Raw genomic sequence first — 6556 nt, forward strand, 5'->3', positions numbered from 1 at the left:
GTCAGTCTACCTGTGTGATTGTGTGCGTGCATGAGTGTGTACGTTTGTGTGTGTTCACAAACACACACACACGCACACACATATATATATTCAAATATATATATATATGGGTATACAGTTTACAAAATTGTCGTTCACATTCTTTCGTGAATGCGCTCAAATACTGTATTTACTTTGCGCACACTTACTTGATATTCAATCTACTTACCAGCCGTTCGCATACTTTCACTCTCTTGCCTGATATACCTGGAACTCACTTTGCATACTTGACATTTGCTTTGCTTACCTAAATAGCACTTACATACTTTACTTAATACTTACTTGTCTTACTTACCTGACGTCCATTTGCTTCTTACTTCCGTTACTTGCCCTTCTTACAAGACGCTTATTTACCATACTTATACAGCACTCACTTTACTTGCCTGATGCACACACTACTTACCTGGCACTCATCTAACCGTTCTCACCTGGCAGTCACTTATCTTACCTCCCTTTCATATTCTTTAATTACTTGACGTTCTCTTCTTTTACTTATTTTACTTGAGCTTTCTGCCTTACTTACCCGGCGCTCAATTTCGTTATTTACATGACATTGTCTCTCGTCTGATTGACGTGAAATTGACTTATATGGTGTTGACTTATCTAGCTTACAATCGTACCTACCTTTCTTATCTGGCTCTTATTTTATATATATTTTGCTCACTTGGTGGTCATTCACTTCATTAACCTAGCACTCAGTTGCTTTACTTACTTGGTACTAACTTGTCTTACTTACCTGGCACTCATTCACTATTCATATCCCTACCCGACGTCAAACTTTAACTTACTAACCTGGCGCTCACTTACTTTACTTACCAGGCACTCACCTCGCTGCATTCATCTGGTGCTCACCTTCTTTACTTTCTTGTACCTACTTACTTGAGACTTACCTGAATATCCTGGCATATTCCCAAATTAGCTGTTACTTTACTGGAGCTCTCTATTTTTTTTTACCTGCCTTACTTACTTAGCGATCACTTAACTTATTTCCCTAGCACTCGCCTTACGTACTTGGAACTCACTTATCTGTCTGCCTGGCGCTCACTTGCTTTACATTGTGTTCACTTACCTTATACTCACGTTACCTACCTCATTTATGTGGCGCAACTCGACACCTTACAATTAATTTACTTACCTGACGTTAATTAGCCATATACTTACCTGGCCCTCACGTACCTAGCATTCATTTTACGCACTTGGAGATCACTTATTTACCTGCCTAGCGCTCACTTGGCTTGTTCGCTTATCTTACATCCACGTTACCTACCTTACTTGACGCTCGTTCTTTTATTTGCCTGGTACTCACTTGCTCACCTAATGTTGAAAATTGGTACTTGGAATGTTCGAACATTGGCAAGATCAGGAAACTTGGAAAACGTAAAGAGGGAGATGGAGAGATATAAGGTCAACATCTTGGGTATGACAGAGGTAAGATGGAAGGAGAAAGGTGATATGAAGAGTGGTGATTTTCGGATGATATATTCGGGGGGACAAGAGACACAACGCGGTGTAGTGTTGCTATTTGACAAGCAGTCCAGCCAAGCGGTAGTGGAGGTTGATTGCATCAGTGACAGGTTGATGGTGGTGCGGTTGTGTGGAACACCAGTAGATCTAGTGGTGATGGTTGTATAAATGCCAACCAGCAATCATACAGATGTGGAGGTGGAGGAATTGTATGACAAAATTGAAGAAAAATTATCTACATGTAGAGGTAAAGATTACGTAGTGGTACTTGGAGATATAAACGTAACTGTTGGAGAAGAAAAGATCTTGAACGTGGTCGGAAATTATGGACTGGGGACAAGAAATATCAGGGGTTAGATGCTAGTAGACTTTTGTGTGAGAAACAAGCTGTCGATAACAAACACATTGTTCAATAACAACAGCAGGAGAAGATACACTTGGGAAGCTCCAGGAGACATAAGGAGATTGCAGCTGGATTACATCATCGTCAGACAAAGGTATACGACAAATGTAAAGAACTCGTGTTCTTACCCAGGTGCAGATGTTGACTCAGATCACAATCTGGTGATTATGAAAGTCGGTCTCCAAGCTGAAGAAGGTAGCCAAAGCAAAATTAATCTTAAAATGGGACAGAGAACAATTAAAGACGGAAAAAGCAACACCGAAGTGGGCAGGGGAAAATATCGGAAACTGAACAACGAATTGAGAAGAACAACGGACAGGGCAGGAGAACAGTGGTGGGAAGAAGAGTGTAGAAAAATAGAGAGACTGGATGACATGGGAAGATCCGATCAAGAATACCAGAGAGTAAAGAAATTAACATCTGACAAGAGAAGTAACAATGCTCAAAGAGGAATAGAAAGTAAAGATGAAGAATTACTAACGGACCCGCACGACATCAAGAAGAGGTGGAAGGAATATATAGAAATGCTATACAATAAGGATGGAAGACCAACGGAATTGTTTGTAGAAGAATCAGAAGTTGATAAGTCCGAAATCGGACCAGACATCATGAGAGCGGAAGTACTAAAACCAATTGAAGAGCTACAAACAGGAAAGGCAGAAGGAACAGACAATATACCGGCGGAAATGTTAAAGAACTTAAAGGGCACTGCATTGAATGAGATAGTGATACTGTGTATGCAGATGTATTAAGAAGGTAAATTGCCGGAGGACTCAAGAAGATCGGAGAACAAAAAAACAGACGCAATTGGACAAGGCTCAATTTGGCTTTATAAAAGGACGTGGACAAGAGAAGTGATAGCGGTGATGCAAATTCTGGCAGACCGAGGCATTGAACATGATCAAGAGTTATATGTATCGTTCGTAGACTTTGAGAAAGCTTTCGACAGGGTCAATTGGGAGAAACTAATTAAAATTCTCAAAAGTATCGGGGTGGATTGGAGATATAGAAGATTGATCCACGAATTATACATGCAACAAACAGCAACAGTAAGGACAAAAGACGAAGAGTCGGAGCCAGCAGTGATTGGTAGAGGGGTGCGTCAGGGTTGCTTGATGTCACCCTCTCTTATCAATGTATTTGCTGAAGTAATGGTCAGAACATCACTTGAGAATTGCGAAGAGGGAGTGAAGGTTGGCGGTCAACTGGTAAAAGCAGTGAGATTTGCGGATGACCAGGCTGTGGTAGCAGATTCAGAGAAGGAGTTACAAGCAATAATGGACAGTCTGGATGCAGTTGTTGAGGATTTTGGAATGTGAGTTAACATAAAGAAAACGAAGGTGATGAGGATCAACAAAAACGGCGAAGGTGATGTCACGATCAAACTGAATGGTAAAAACTCTGGAACAAGTTAAAAGCTTCAAATACCTCGGGAGTATTTTGACAAGCAACGGCTATTGCAGCACTGAAATAAGATCACGGATTGCGCTAGCAAAGGTTGCCTTTAAATCGAGAAGAGAACTGCTGACGAAGAAGTTCAATTTACGGCTGAAAAAGAGGATGATTAAAACCTTAGTGTGGAGTGTGCTATTATACGGATCAGAGTCGTGGACACTGAAAAAGGAAGATATCAGGAGATTGGAAAGTGCAGAGATGTGGTTTTGGAGGAGAACGGAGAAGATAAGTTGGAATGAAAGAGTGACAAATGAGGAAGTATTGCGCAGGATTGGAGAGAAAAGAACATTGATCCCGATCATCTATAACCGACAGAAGAAGTCGATTGGTCATGTTATGAGACACCAGAGACTGCTAAGGGATGTCACCGAAGGGAGGTTACACGGCAAAAGGTTCAGAGGAAGGAAATGAATGACAGTATTTGATCACTGGCGTAAGAATGAAAACGGCAGAACAGAAACATATGGGGAGATCGAGCGTAGGGCTGAAGATCGAGATGGTTGGCGTGTGTGGTGCTGAACCTGCCTCGCGGCAGACCTGGCACTCACTTCCCTTACTTACCTTGTACTCACTTGCCTTATTTACCTGGCACTCACTTGCCTTATTTACCTGGCACTCACTTGCCTTACTTACCTGGCACTCACTTGCCTTATTTACCTGGCACTCACTTGCCTTACCTGGCACTCACTTGCTTTACTTACCTTGCACTCACTTGCCTTACTTACCTGGCACTCACTTGCCTTACTTACCTGGCACTCACTTGCCTTACTTACCTGGCACTCACTTCTCTTACTTACCTTGTACTCACTTGCCTTATTTACCTGGCACTCACTTGCCTTACTTACCTGGCACACACTTGCTTTACTTACCTGGCACTCACTTGCCTTACTTACCTGGCACTCACTTGCCTTATTTTCCTGGCACTCACTTGCCTTACTTACCTGGCACTCTCTTGCCTTACTTTCCTGGCACTCACATGCCTTACTTACCTGGCACTCACTTGCTTTACTTACCTGGCATTTACTTGCTTTACTTACCTTGCACTCACTTGCCTTACTTACCTGGCATTCACTTGCTTTACTTACCTGGCACTCACTTGCCTTACTTACCTGGCACCCACTTGCCTTACTTACCTGGCACTCACTTGCCTTACTTACCTGGCACTCACTTGCTTTACTTACCTGGCACTCACTAGCCTTATTTACCTGGTACTCACTTGCTTTACTTACCTGGCACTCATTTGCTTTACTTACCTTGCACTCACTTGCCTTACTTACCTGGCACTCACTTGCCTTACTTACCTGGCACTCACTTGCCTTACTTACCTGGTACTCACTTGTCTTACTTACCTGGCACTCACATGCCTTACTTACTTGGCACTCACTTGCCTTACTTACCCGGCACTCACTTGCCTTACTTACCTGGTACTCACTTGCCTTGCTTACCTGTTGCTCACTTGCCTTACTTACCTGATGCCCACTGGCCTTACTTACCTGGCACTCAATTGCCTTATTTACCTGACACTCACTTGTCTTACTTATCTGGCACTTACATGCCTTACTTCAATATCCCTATCAAGTACTGAGGTTTAAGCTTTCGGCTCCGTGCATAACATTCTCAGCAGGTGGAACGCGGACATGTTGCACTTCGCAGCCAATAGGATTCAATTCCTCTGACACGTCTGTCCCCAATCAATATCCGCCATGTCATTTGTGTGTGGGTGTGTGTATATGTATATACATATGTGTGTGTGTGATGTGATTACATACTTTTCGTAAAAAATAAATGAATAAATAAATAATTAGTTTTTTAAAAATCGGTGATCTGTGCAAGTTTTTGTAAAAAATGGCTTCTTAGTATATTTTTAACATGTACACTTTTGAACGCTTGCAAACTTACTTATGGTAATATATGGTATATATGCGTCTTTTTGCGAATATGTGTGTGTGTGTGAAGTCTTTGTTTGCGTATTTTCACATGTATTTATGTAGTTGTGTGTATGTGTGTTTACACGCACACACACACACACACATATATATATATATATAGTTGGAAAGATAGATCATGCTGCATACGCACGGCCTGACGTCAGTTAAATCTGTCCCGAATAAATTCGTTGTCCTGAAAATATAGTTGTAATAGTTTCTTGCGTGGTGACTGTCAGTAGCAGCATCTTCCCAAGAATTTAATGATAACATACCGATACCCGGTCCATATTCCATACAGATTAACCTCTCTATTTGAAAACAGAGAGGAGAATAAATAAATGAATGAAACAAATAAAAATTGTATACTCTTAACCGTAAGTATAACGAAGATAGTTTCATTTTACACATCATTTTTGCGTGCTAAGCCGTCGACTGTAAGATCACTGCTTGCAAGAAGCTGTATTATAGCTTTTTGGTACGTGTCTTATTTTTTTTCTCTTGTCATGTAAAATTAATTTGTACTTGTACTTATTCATACTTATCTCTTTTTTTTTCTAATATTCGTTGTAAATATTGTCACCGTTCTTGTTGCTATTATCATAATGATCATTATTACTGTTATCCATGTTATTATTAGTCATCATTATAATCATTGTTATTACTTTTATTGTCATTATTATCATTACTACTGCTACTATCATCATCATTATTAGCGGTAGTAGTATCATTATCATTGTTATTATCATCATCATTATTATCATTATCATTGTTAGTGAAACTTTATTGTTTGTTATTATTATCATTATCACTATAATTATCATTATCATTACCATCACCATCATTATCAGTATCAGTATCATTATCAATAACATGATTATTATCATCAATATTATTATCATTACTAGTTTATCATTATTGTTATCCTCATTATCGTTGTCATTATTAATACTGTTATCGTTATCATTACTACTATTATCATAATTATTATCAACATTATTGTTATTGCTATTTTGAATGGTAAAAAACGACTGTTTTTCTAACATTACTACTATAATTATTATTATCATTATTTTTATTATCATCGTTACTTTTGTTGTCATTATTGTTATTATCATCATTAGTAGTAGTAGTAGTAGTACTATTATCATTATTACTTTATATTATTATTATATTATTATTTGTTTTACCATTACTGATATAATTATATGATTATTATCATTAAGTAGTAGTAGTATGTTCATCATTATCATTATTATTACTATTAATA

The sequence above is a fragment of the Penaeus chinensis genome, chromosome 28 (genome assembly GCF_019202785.1).
Source record: "Penaeus chinensis breed Huanghai No. 1 chromosome 28, ASM1920278v2, whole genome shotgun sequence".
Lineage (NCBI taxonomy): Eukaryota > Metazoa > Arthropoda > Malacostraca > Decapoda > Penaeidae > Penaeus > Penaeus chinensis.